Source organism: Lissotriton helveticus, chromosome 7 (genome assembly GCF_964261635.1).
Source record: "Lissotriton helveticus chromosome 7, aLisHel1.1, whole genome shotgun sequence".
Classification (NCBI taxonomy): domain Eukaryota; kingdom Metazoa; phylum Chordata; class Amphibia; order Caudata; family Salamandridae; genus Lissotriton; species Lissotriton helveticus.
The window spans coordinates 500981543-500995862 of NC_136068.1; the positions used below are offsets into that span (position 1 = coordinate 500981543).

General features: G+C 40.9%; 1 protein-coding gene across 1 annotated transcript in view; it reads right to left on the reverse strand.

The window, feature by feature from the left end:
- LOC144768680 (putative DBH-like monooxygenase protein 2) overlaps window positions 1–14320 on the reverse strand; it is a 574472-nt gene that overhangs the window by 376985 nt on the left and 183167 nt on the right. The window lies entirely within an intron of this gene.

A 14320-nucleotide genomic window follows, 5' to 3' on the forward strand; every position in this document is an offset into this window, starting at 1 on the left:
TGTCACTCCTCGCCCCTCAACTATTGCAAAAGTACACAGATGCCCTGGCGTGTGGCACACTTCCCCACTTCTCTGCGAGAATCTATACTCATTGCCCTCTCCAAGCTGGGCATGCTGCCTGAAAATCCCGATTCTTACCAGCATTATCTTGAATAAATATCTATGCAAATATTTTTTGTTAAAGTACTAGCTAACAGGCTAAGTCTTTTAATGCGGAGCCTGGTCCTTCCTGAACAGGCAGGGTTCATTCCTGGTAGATCCAGAGCGCATAACTTGAGAACTTTATTTGCCCTTATGCACCAATGCAGGAGGCGGTGGCCATCTTCTTAAACGCGTCCAAAGCCTTTGACTGCTTAGAATGGCAGTTCCTCTTTTCTTTCATACAGGGCACGGGTATCCCCCCAGACTTTCTCAACTGGGTGTCACCGACATCGCAAATATGAATGGGAAGCCTTCTTTCAGAGCTCTTTTCCATAGAACGAGGTACCAGGCAGGGCAGCCCATTATTACCCATACTTTATGCCCTTGCCTCAGAGCCACTTGCAATCAGACAATTGGATAGGAGGATAGACTGGCATTCTTTTAGTGGAACCTCATAGTGCTGCTATACGCGGATGACATCACACTATTCTTGACAGACCCGGCGCAGAATCTGAGCTCGGTAATACACAAATTCACAGGGTTCAGGGCGGTCACAATCGGCTGGGATAAATTGGAATTAATCTACAATATTTCCCTTCACTAAGGCAGCGCTGTCCAAGTGTTGGACTTCTCACTAACTTGGGCTGCACATTCCGTTAAATACCTGGGGTTTGGAACCACCATGACAAAGACATTGTAATCAGGGTAAACTATGACGTCACTATGAATCGCATCGAGGAACAGGCTTGTCATTTGGCATTGCTCCCACTTTTGCCAATGGGGAGGACAGCCTTAGGCAAAATTATCATTCTGCCCAAGTTACTTTAACAGCTAAACAACATCCCCATAGCAGTGACTCAAAATTTCTTCAAAACCCTCAAATCACACTTAAGCACATAAGCCTGGGGGAACCAACAGCCTAGGGTGATGTGGGAAACACACACTCCCATACAAGAGTTCAGGGCTAGCCGACCTAGACATAGGAGGTCTACTACCTAAGCGCACAAGCTCACTTTGCATAAATCTGGCTCAACTCCCCTCCTTACATAGCACACATATATATATAGAACAAGACAATGTGTACCCTACTCTGTTTGAGGCACTACTTAGTCAACCCTTGAGAAATCGATGAATGAAGATTGATTGCCAACTCATAACTAGCCTGGGTGAAGATTAGGAAATGACTAAACTCCCTAATACTCAATTCCATTCCCTGTAACACTATCCACATGCAATAGAACACTTTTGCGGCGGATCACAAAGTGGGGGATTCCCACACTTGGTGACCTCTTCCCAGGAGGTCAATTTGTGGACTGCTCAACTGAAATAGGAGAGGCCAGACTGCCCCCCTTGGACACATTCACATATTACCGCCTCTGCACGTTGAGAGAGAACTATCCAACCTTCCCTCAGGAACTCCTGTTGTCTGTCATGTTGTTGATATTCCTAGCTGCCCCAACAGTCCAGCATATGGTGATCAAACGATACTGATCCATACAGGCAGAGACTACAGTGTCTGGGCTCAGCATGAAAGAGCAGTGGGACACTGATTTGGGTATTGCCATCACAGATGAGGAATGGGAGTACTGCTGTAATCAGGTAACAGTGCTGTCTTCCAATTGCAGATTGAGCCACATCTACTTCAGATACCTTCATATAACTTACCACAAACCCCAAAGCTGCTTATTCATAAATTAAGAAAGACATACCTCACACTGTTTGTGGTGTGGCAAAAACAGAGGCAGATTTCATGTATATTGCTTGGCGGTGCAGGAGAATAGCTGTGTATTACGATGAAGTGCACAAGGTATTATCAGACATGATCTCAACGGCTAGTTATTCACAAAAAATGCCTTTGTTAGGATACACAAAAGGGGCTCCACACGCCATCCAGTCAGTGGTACTCCTGCTGGCTGACAGTCGGAGGTCTTGTATCAGGTGGGGCAGGCACACGCTAGAGGTGTGATACTGGCTATGAAATTTGTCATATTGCAATGATCAACAAGAACTTTATTACTTTATGAAGCCTCCTACTCAGTGCCCATGGGACATTAGCCCCCCCCCCCCGCAGGCATACTTGCTAAACCACACCATTGAGCACGTTGGGTGCACAGTGGGGGCAGGTACATAGGCCTAATGCGATGGCAAGTGGTGGAAAGGGAACTCCGATAAAATATTCTACCAAAGGCGGCAGAAATGCTGGGGCGAGAGTGTTTGTACAACCCACTGGGATATGTGTGCGTGATATGCTGAGATGATTCTACACCTGGATGCCGGAGGGGGCCGAGACAGACATTGAGTTCCTATCGTTATTTACTCTATACAGTATATATTGGTATGCCATGCTGTAGATTCATTATTTTGTTTTGTCTTCTTTAACATGTACTGTTAAGAAATGGCAATAAAAAAAGAAAGAACGCCCCTTCTGTACATGACTCTCAGGGGAGGGAGGGTGAGCAATCAACAGCTTTTCAGGGAGGTAGTATGGGACCAAGGATTCAGAGCTCAACAATTGTCCAAAAGACACAATACTTTACTATCCTACCCAGTGCTTGTCTTAAGAACAAAGGAGTACTTTAATGTGGTAGCAAAACCAAATACTACACTCACTAATGTGATTAAATACAGGGTTAAAAATTCCAGACAACAGGTTTGCCACCACCTCTAGAGCCTGCTAGCAGGTTCTTATAAGACATTTATTTAGGTCTCTAGTATCTAATGGGGATATCAGGACACAGGCAGCAACAGCCGCAGGTGCAAATTCACTAAGCAATCAGCATGTATTATCAACGTGTAGGTCAATTAGTGTGATCTGTAGCGAGTTCACATTATTATTGATATGTTTCTAATGGCGGGGTTGCGTTTCAGTTTTTTGCTTTCAAGCCACAGTTACCTGTTAATATCAAAAATAAAGAGAGGGGACTAGGAGCAGATAAAGGTCCAGTGCCCATGCTCTTGAGCTTTAATCGAATCAAAACCAAGAGGGTCACTGTTCCTGATAGAGGGGAGTGGACAGGTCAGAAGGGACGGTGAACAAGTCTGTTTCTTGTTGCCCTCACACATACCCAAGGGATGTCATGCTTCATCATTGGGTGGACGCTCCTCGTTGAGCCAGCACTGCAATGCCCTACAGGTCCACCAAAGGGTCAATTTAGCAGAGATCTTTTGATTTTTTTTGCCGTCTGATGAGTGCAAGTGTGTCCAATATGCAGTGTAGAATGGAGGGTGGTGGTTGTGGGTTAGGTGACTTGGAGATGTCATATACATCTTTATTCATCAGACTGCCCTGTCAGATTTAAAAATACATTGAGTGTTAGTGCCGCCTATAGGGTCAGTAATGTACCCAGGTGGCTTAGTGGAGTTGAGTGCTGGTTGACATGTTTTGCGCCTCTTTGGTCTTTATAAGATCTGTGGTGCTTCTTCAGGACCAAATGCAAGGGTGAATAAGCTACCCCACCCTAAATTCGCACACAAGGTCTTCCACATTTTAAAGTATGAGTGGTACCTGTATGTGGTGATAAAAAGGATTGTTCCACTAGTGCGGTCATCCGCTATGCTCTAACCGTCGATGCAGTTACCGTTCCCATGGAATGCAGCTGTAGCAGTTCGATTTGGCAAGCTTGTCTGGTTCGCCGCAGCGGCATCAGCAGAATTTGTCTCAAAGTAGCTTAAGTACCCGGCAAATCAATCCCTTCCTTAGTCAGTTAAGCAGCTTGGAACTAGAACAAAGTCATTGGTTTGTGCCCAATTCATTCATTTATATTTCCTAAAAGGGATGTTGGTCTACTATATTAGGCTGTCAAACCAGTTTGAGGTGGCTCTCTTACAAATATGTTTTTGCTGTAGTGCAGACAGAGTCTTTGAACAATGTGATGGCTATCTCAGCAGGTAGAAATGATGCTACCTCCAAGCCAGAGTAATCAAAACATGGGCACAATGATGTGTCAATACTCTGCACCTCGCCGTCATCAGCCTTTCTAAAGTATCAAGCATGGAAAGGCAAAACGGCAGGCCTTGCCTAGAAACATCCCAACTTTTAACAACAGACTCTTTTGACTTACCCTCTCTCCCTTAATCCGACAAATGGCAGTGGTCAGGAGAATCTAATCAGCCCCCAAATAAAGGTTGTCTTAGATTTGCTAAGGGTAGCCCTGTCTCCATCTTCCCTCACTGCAGTATCCGGGTCTCCACCCTCTGGCTTAAGGAATGTAGTCAATACACTGTAACAGACTAGGGGAGCTGAGTCCACATACCATCTTGGGACATGATAAACTACTGGCTAGCCAAAATGGATTTGGCTGATTGCAGCACTCAGACACTCACAACAAATGAAGTCTGGCTACCACATGTGTGGCACACATCTGTCATGTATGCATGCACGCTAAACATACATAAAATGATAGTGAAAGGATATGAGTGTTACATTTGAAGCAGACTCTTACATGAGTGGGACCGGTAGGTCGCACTCCCTTCTGGAACAGAAAATTGGGTCCTGTCAGAACTAAAATCAAATTCAAATGTACTCATCAAGTGTGATTTCAGGCTAAAACATAATTACATATCCTCACAATTCACTATATATTGCATTAATTCACATAGTCTCAGAAATATAATGTTTCTAAAAGAAGGTGGCAACATACTTCTGTGATAAAACCTACGTGCTTCATAAAACAGCTAAACAAAAATAACAGTTTGTGGTCCTTACTTACATAATGGACAATTAATATTTAGTGGTGTTTGCTTCTGCCCTCCATAACTGAGAGTTTGCATAGTCTTAGATTTAATAAGGTTTGCTTTGGGAAACCCCAAATCTAGCTGTAGTAACCGTGGCCACATATCTACTACCCTTGTCCAACCCATGTCACATCTTGATCCTGTATCTGAATACCCAACCTTATTACTGGTTTTATTGGTTTTTTTTCAATCACAATTAAAATATTCTACCCCTTCATCTAATGAATTCAATTACAATCTTGTAGTAATATTTTGTAGGTAAGCCAGCCAGGTTAATTTCTGCTCAGGACTATTAATCCTCAAACATTGGTAGGCTGCCTCCAGGTCACAAAGCAAGTTATGAACCAAGGTGCTTATTAATGAGCCCATGTGACACTTTTAAGCAGCTGGTGCATCACTTTTTGAGACGCACTGGCGATGTAAAATATGCACCAGTTGTGCCCTATTTACAAAGTGGCGCATCTAGGCTGATGCATCACTTTGTAAACCCCTGCACCACATTATACCTGAGCCAGGTATAATGTATACAGGGTGGGTGTTCCCCCGCATAAAAACCTCGTAGAAGTGGTGCATTGAAATCTATAAGATTTCAGTGCACCATTTCTAGGACGCTATGGCGTCAAAACCTTACACCTACCTCATGGCAAGCGTAAGGGTGATGCAGTGCATTAAGGATAAGCCTCCCCCACACATTGCTGGAGTTGCATCATGCTTGCAACACAACTCCAGCAATGCGCGACTTTTGCACCAACAGATACATCAGGATTCCTGACGTATCTGTCTTTCCTTGTGACATGGAGCTCCGTACATTAAATACGGTGCATCCATCGTGTCGCAAGGAGGGCACAGTGAAAACTGTTGTACCTGTGTTTTATCACAGCGATGCAACAGTTTTCATAAATGAGGCCCTCTTCTGGACCATGGACAGGCCTAGGCCTCGGCTCACACCCTAGATTAGTGTGCTACTTAGGTCAATCAACCGTCAGGATAGCAGTTTCATGTGCCGTTGAGTCATTCAGAGCAGGGGTACATACCAGTATACATTCTCGTCCCAAGACTTTGGTACCTGTAAATACCCTCAGGAAAGTAATCAAGCTGAAGGACAGCACTTGGAACTGATAGTAAGCACCATCCACCATGAACCTCAAGAACCCCCAGGATCTTGGATGGATGCAAGATTGGAATTACACGGTGCACAGACATAATATCGACTCCAAAATATCGTTTGGACAGAATATCGAGTTTTAAATATCGTTTGGACAAAATATCGACAGGACAGAATATAGACAGCCAAAATATCGTTTTTAAGGTAAGTGAAGTAATATCGACTGTAAATAATATAGAAAGTGAAAATATCCAAGTATATAATCTAGATAGTAAAAAATATCGTTTTTTAAATAATATTTAATTATTTATAGTGTTTTTTATGTTATAATATGTGTGAAAAGTGTCATTTTATGTTATAATTATTTTTAATTAATGATTTTTTTTTAATTATTGTGTAATTTTATTCTGTAGCGGGTTGTGGGTTTATAGGGGAATAGGGTGGGAAGTAATTTAATTATAATTAATTAAATATGTAAATTTATTAATTGGTAGTAATAATGAATTAATTGTTAATTAAATAATATTTGTTAATTATTTAAAATGTAATTGGTAATTAATTTAATTTAATTGATTAATTGCTAATTATGTAAATTAAAATAGTTTATTTCCTGTAGCGGGTTGTGGGTTTATAGGGGAATAGGGTGGGAAGTAATTTAATTATAATTAATTAAATATGTAAATGTATTAATTGGTAGTAATATTTAATTAATTGGTAATTAAATAATATTTGTTAATTATTTAAAATTTAATTGGTAATTATTTTAATTTAATTGATTAATTGCTAATTATGTTAAATTAAAGGGGTATTTTTAGGGTTCAGGGTCAGTTTTTGGTTTTTGGGTAAAGGGGTATTTTTAGGGTTCAGGGTCAGTTTTTAGTTTTTGGGTAAAGGGGTATTTTTAGGGTTCAGGGTCAGTTTTTAGTTTTTGGGTAAAGCGGTATTTTTAGGGTTCAGGGTCAGTTTTTAGTTTTTGGGTAAAGGTTTTTTTTTAGGGTTCAGGGTCAGTTTTGGGTTTTTGGGGTACAGGGGTACAGTGTAAAAATAAAGTAAAATTAAATTTACATTAAATTAATTTAATGAAATTAAATTAAATTATATTAAATTATCTTTAAATAATTTAAATTAAAAAAATTATTATATACTTACCAATACTTACGTTGTAATGGTATGCGTTGTAAAGGTACGTTAATAATATTGGCTATTATTTAATTAAATTTTGTTACTATATATATATATGTTTTAAGATATATGATTAAAAAAATATTATTTTTTTACTTTCATTAATTATTTAATTATTAAAAGTTATTTTAAGTATTGTTAAGTATATTTTAGTAATTAATTTTTTATATTAATGTAATTAAACATTGTTTTTTATTAAAGTCGATATTTTTTTTATTTTTTTACAACTATATTTTTGTAAACGATATTTTTAACTCGATAATTTTGTACTTAACTGTTTGTAGATAGAAACTCGATATTTTGTCTCTCGATATTTTGTCAACGATATTTTTGTTGGTCGATATTCTGTCCCTCGATATTATTTCAGTGATCCGAATTACACATCCCTTAGGTACAGACATGCGGTAAAGTCAATCCTTTTAATCAGAAGAGTCATGGTCTGAAGATAGATCATCCTAAATATTCTGTGAGTCTAATAATAATTTGCATGTCGTGGGTTTATGATTGGTCTGTGGCCTCCCAATATTTGTCCCAAAACCCTGACTACTGGCACTTGGAAGCTCTTTTGTTTCGAAGAGACTTGAGGCCAGTTCGGAGAGCTAGTGCTTACTTTGAACAACTCGGCATTGGGATCGGACAAGATAATAGAAGGGCAGAAGATTGAATTTGATGATAGGCTGAGACAAAGGTTACAAAAACAGTATCACAGCAATGAAAAGAATCTGTGCAATCTGTAAATATATAAACTGCTTTAGAAATATAGAATGTGTGTATGGCTGCTCTTCCGGAAACGCAGGTTTCAGGTGAAATACAGGGAAAACCACACCTGGAGGATCAGTACTGGAGCTAATGCCCCCCAGCTTACTTTGTTTAATTAATTAGTAATAATAATCACTCCTATTTTACATTTGAAATGCAGGCATTTCATCTACAGAAGCAGCCACACAAGTGCCAACATGGGACATCTTGTAACTAATTTTGCAAATAAGTCAGTCGTTTCAGCCTTAAATCAGAACGCCGTTTCTAACTATGTTTTTCTTACAGTGAATTATTTTATGATTTACATTTTTCTCAATGCCTGATGCGCTTGATTTTGGCCTTTGGCCATGGACAGTAGGTGTTGGGAGCAGGGTCTGACAGCCATGGCCACCCAGCCCATGCTGCGCACAACCAATGGAGAGGCCTGCACCTTAATCGCTTTGGCCCCCTAACCCATAGAGTACAAGAACAGCTGGATTTGGCCTGAGGGCATGATTTGTGACCAGTCCTTACACCCAACCTGCAGAGGCCATGGTCCGAGGGGTTTGACACAGCGCCTGGGCTGCAGCCAAGCCTGTGCCCTACCTACTGCATTACAAGCAAACCCAGACACTTGTTTTACTGTTTGCCTTTGCTTATGTGATTTTTTGGTTTAGGTACTGAAAACTTACGAGTACCAAAAGCGACTCGCAAATCAGGCAGAAAATAGCTATTGCCTCCATTACCTGTTCGCCACCTTTTTAAATGCTAGAATCTCAAAAATTCCGAATGGAATTACATCACAAAAAGCACGCTTTCTGGGAAAAATTCTACTTTCATGCCAAGTTTGCTGTAAATCTGTTTGGAATAGTGAATGAGAGCAGAATTCCCTCTGGGAGCACAGTGGAAACTGTCCCTCCCCTTCCTCTTTAACTTTTCCAATGGACAGATCTTCATGAAACAGGGCAAAACCTTTGCTGATTGAGTTCACTGGCTACAAAGCCTCATATGAATCCATCAACAAGGTAAAAACTGATAGGCAAAACAAATAACTAAAGATATGTATATATATGTAAGTTTGTGTGTGTGCAAATATGTGAATAAATACATATATATGTATGTATGCATGTGTGTGTGTATATATATAAATATACAAATATAAATATATACATATATATATTTTTTTTTTTCAGCACACTTCCTTGGCAAGTTTTAAAATTCTTTATTCAGATCTCCTTCTCTCTCCACCGTGTTTCGAACTCAGGGTTCTTGTTCATGGTAGTATATGGAGTCCCTCTTTAGATTTTACATTTTATACTGGTTCACCACGTTGCCCATACTGGGGCATTGTGGGACCAGTAGTTTTTTACATTGCAGTCTTGCAAACAACCTGATTTTGTCACAATTAACCAAATTATAATTATTTTATACAGTAAAAGCCCAAAGTTCTTGTTTTGAAAATATTGGGAAAGTGGGAAAGTTGAACTGCTTGGTGCAGCGCTCTTGGGAGAATCTATCTATCTATCTATCTATCTATCTATCTATCTATCTATCTATCTATCTATCTATCTATCTAAACCATGTTGGCCCCGATCCTCACGACCTGCCGCGGCAGCCCATCTACGGGAGACATTGGTGGTACGTCATTACAGGTCACCTTCCCACAGTCAATGCTGTTGGCAGCAGTGTTATCAAGTGAATTTCTTTTTGCCTGGGGGAGGGGGGGGGGGGGGGTGGACGCACTGTATTTTTGTACATCATCCAAATTTTCAAGCTAGGGCATTGCCCCTGAACGAGAGGGCGTGCCAGAACCCAGAACCAGTGCTATATAAATATATAGGTATATTCCCACCTGTAAGCAAGGCCAAATAGCGCCGAAACGTTAGAAGGGGAAGCATGCTTGGACGCTGAATAAAGCTTCACTTCAAGTATTGAGCCTCAAGTTCTGTGTTCCTTTGGTTGAAATCGATGGGCTGCTCCGTGCCCATTGTGATTGAGGCTGCCCTGAAGTGTCGGGGGCTCCGGAACGTGAGCTTTGACTTTGTGTATATATATATATTAAAAGCAATGATTTGACTAGAAAAAAAATCCATCAATGGCAAAGAACGGGTCTCTTGACTAAGGATGAAGACAAATTTTTGAGCGTCACACATCCTATCACTCCAGTTTTCTACCTCCTCCCTAAAGTGCACAAACTGATCACTCCTGGTCCTGGTCGTCCTATCATTTCGGCACGAGGTAGTATGAATGAAAACTTATCCAAGTACATTGATTATTTTCTCCAACCTCACATGACTTCACTCCCATCCTATCTTAAAGACTCTACAGACTTTTTGGTTAAAATTAAAGATGTCAACTGGTGTTCTGATTTCTGTTTTTTGGTGATGGATATTGAATCTTTGTATACTAGCATTAATCATTCCCAAGGTATGGAGGCTGCCAAATACTATTTGGATACACGCAATGCAATCCTGCGAGATCACAACAACATGTTGATAGAAATGATTAAGATCTGTTTAACTAACAACCATTTCCAATTTGAAAATGAATTTTACCATCAGGAACGTGGTGTTGCCATGGGCTCGTGCTTCTCCCCCAGCTATTCATGTTTACATGTTGGCTGGTGGGAGGAGCACGTGCTAGGCAAAAGCCACAGCCATTGGCTTTCACATCTAGCCTATTATTGGCGTTTCATCGATGATATATGTATTATATGGAATGGTTCGCAGGCCCAGGCTCAGAAATTTGTAAACGAGATTAACGTCAATACTCGCAATTTAAAATTCACTGCTACCATCACATCAGACTCGGCTGAGTTTCTTGATGTACAGATTTACATTGAGCAAGGTAGGCTCCACACCAAACTGCATAGGAAAACAACGGCAGGCAATGCCATTCTGCATGCCCATAGTGCTCATCCAGCTCATACAATTAACAGTGTTCCATTTGGCGAATTTGTTCGCATCAAAAGAATCTGTAGTGACCCTATTGCATTGGATCAATGTCTAGCTGAATCAACTCAGAGGTTTCTCGAGCGCGGTTACAAACCTGATTTGTTGAACCGCGCCCTCTCGAAAGCGTCTCTACTTTCGAGGGATGAATCATTGACCCCTAAAACTTTGACTATTCCTGATAACAGTTCTTGTTGTTCTGTTCGTCTCATCACCACCTTTCGCTCACAAGAACGCAAATTGAGACGGATTATTAATTCGGAATGGCCTATTGTTTTAACGGATGTCATTTTGGATCCCATCTTACCTAAATTACCGGCGATTACTTTCAGGAGGGCTCGCTCCATGAAAGATGTATTGGACAAGACCCAACCTGAATTAACACCTAAACGAACTTGGCTGTCCAAAACAGGTTTTTTCAAATGCACGTCTTGCCGCGCTTGTACTTTTGCGAAGAACGGCACACACTACAAATCTGCATTCAATGATAAACCGATCGCCATTACGGAATATCTGACACGCCGTAGTGATTTTGTTATCTATCAACTAACGTGTACATGCAACTTTTCATATATTGGCAGCACTAAATTGCCAGCCAATCAACGTATTTTGCAGCATATACGGGCAATTGTGAATTCGGACAGTAATTACCCGGTGGCTCGCCACTTCAAAGCTATTCATGGTAATAAATTGAAAGATCTCCAGTACACACTTTTAGGGTCGGTTCCCAACCCCGGACGGGGGGAGACAGAGAGAAACTCCTCAGACAAAGAGAGACATATTTCATTTTATTACTAGATTCCAAGGCACCAAATGGTTTAAATGCAATTGATGAACTTCACAACTTTTTATAACTGAAATTTGTCATCCATTTGTGTTGTTCCTGTGTATTGTGGTCTAAAGATAGGTAATCTTGAGCAATCTGATAATGTACATATTTTGAGTGGTATATATTTATGTATGCCAAATGAATTATTAGGAGGATTTTCATAATTTCTGCTTCAGCTGTTTTCGTTCACAATTATACATTTTTTATAACTTGTTAGTTCACCCAGTATACACGAGCACTTTTGATCCAGTTGGCATATTGTATATTATGTTTTATTTTCACTTTGGTATGTTTGTCACAAGGAAAAAAGCTCTTTTGAACATTATGGTTTGGTTGTTAGGGTAGTTAGTGGCAACTCTAAATACAATATATGGGGTTTGAAACATACTGTATGGTATTTATCAAGAATTTACTCTAGATAATATCAAAGCTCCTATTGTGAAACCAATATTCAACATTAGAAATTGGTAAAGTTGCTCTACTAACCTCATTTGGTATGAAATCACCATCATAGACTATAGTTCATTCAATCAAACCCTGAACCTTTGAATATGAGCACTATGCTCTGATTATTATCATGACTTTGCCTTGTGTACACAGCATATTTTTTAATGTAACGGTTGTTTTCATTTTATAATGATTTGAGCACTATGCTTGCATTTGTTTTGTTGTGTTTGAGTGTTTTATTGAACACACACACATTGTGATTTATATTTTCATGAGTTAATTTTATGCCAATTTTGATGTTATGTGCTGTTCATCCCTTTTTCTATAGGTGATAGAGCCTTTTAATCACTATATATTGTTACACCTACTTGGGCGCGTCATGTGATCAAGCTCCACCTGCGGAGCGAAAGGCGTCAAGGAGAGCATTTGCTCTGCACTTTGCTGTAATAAATTTCCACTGCGAACACAATTGATGGTGTGATGGCGCTTTACTTGAAAGCTTAATTGTTGTGAAGGAGAAGAGGTCTGCGCCTGTTGCGATACCGCTTCGATAGCGGTCAGGATTGCTCAAAGATATATATATATATGTATATATATATATGTTTAAGCAAATGCTCTGGAGCTTGGGAGAGCACTAAGCCTGCCTGCTTCCATCTGTAAACTCACTCAGAGGATTAATGAACGTATGTAAAGAAGTGGGAACACAGAAATGAACTTACTTAAAGGCAAAACGTACACCTGCATTACGAACTCCATTCCCCATGATGCACCAGGGGTATGTGGTATGAGGACACGCCCTGTGGAGGGGAAGGCTGTGAATAAAAGTTGGTAAATGCAAAATGCAGGCTTCATTTCGTGCTTTCTCTGCCCAGGAAGAAGGGGCGGCAAGCCCTGAAACGCGTTGGCAATACTAACCTTAAAACGGATGAAAATCGGCAGGCTGCACAAACAGAGCTGGAAGGCTGGAAATGGTTGTGTGCCCTCCCAAGCTCCAGAGCATTTGCTTAAACATATTCACGCGGCAGCCTGGCCGCGGGGAGAAGCACCACTGCGAGCTGAAGAATACATCAATCAACAGTAAGTAGGCTGTTGTCGGAACTTTTCATGACAGCGCAGCACCCTTTTCGAAGTGCCAATTAAGCCTGCCTGCTTCCATCTGTAAACTCACTCAGAAGATTAATGAACGTATGTAAAGAAGTGGGAACACAGAAATGAACTTACTTAAAGGCAAAACGTATACCTGCATTACGAACTCCATTCCCCATGATGCACCAGGGGTATGTGGTATGAGGACACGCCCTGTGGAGGGGAAGGCTGTGAATAAAAGTTGGTAAATGCAAAATGCAGGCTTCATTTCGTGCTTTCTCTGCCCAGGAAGAAGGGGCGACAACCCCTGAAACACGTTGGCAATACTAACCTTAAAACGGATGAAAATCGGCAGGCTGCACAAACAGAGCTGGAAGGCTGGAAATGGTTGTGTGCTCTCCCAAGCTCCAGAGCATTTGCTTAAACATATTCATGCGGCAGCCTGGCCGCGGGGAGAGGCACCACTGCGAGCTGAAGAATACATCAATCAACAGTAAGTAGGCTGTTGTCGGAACTTTTCATGACAGCGCAGCACCCTTTTCGAAGTGCCAATTAAGCCTGCCTGCTTCCATCTGTAAACTCACTCAGAAGATTAATGAACGTATGTAAAGAAGTGGGAACACAGAAATGAACTTACTTAAAGGCAAAACGTATACCTGCATTACGAACTCCATTCCCCATGATGCACCAGGGGTATGTGGTATGAGGACACGCCCTGTGGAGGGGAAGGCTGTGAATAAAAGTTGGTAAATGCAAAATGCAGGCTTCATTTCGTGCTTTCTCTGCCCAGGAAGAAGGGGCGGCAACCCCTGAAACGCGTTGGCAATACTAACCTTAAAACGGATGAAAATCGGCAGGCTGCACAAACAGAGCTGGAAGGCTGGAAATGGTTGTGTGCTCTCCCAAGCTCCAGAGCATTTGCTTAAACATATTCATGCGGCAGCCTGGCCACGGGGAGAGGCACCACTGCGAGCTGAAGAATACATCAATCAACAGTAAGTAGGCTGTTGTCGGAACTTTTCATGACAGCGCAGCACCCTTTTCGAAGTGCCAATTAAGCCTGCCTGCTTCCATCTGTAAACTCACTCAGAGGATTAATGAATGTAT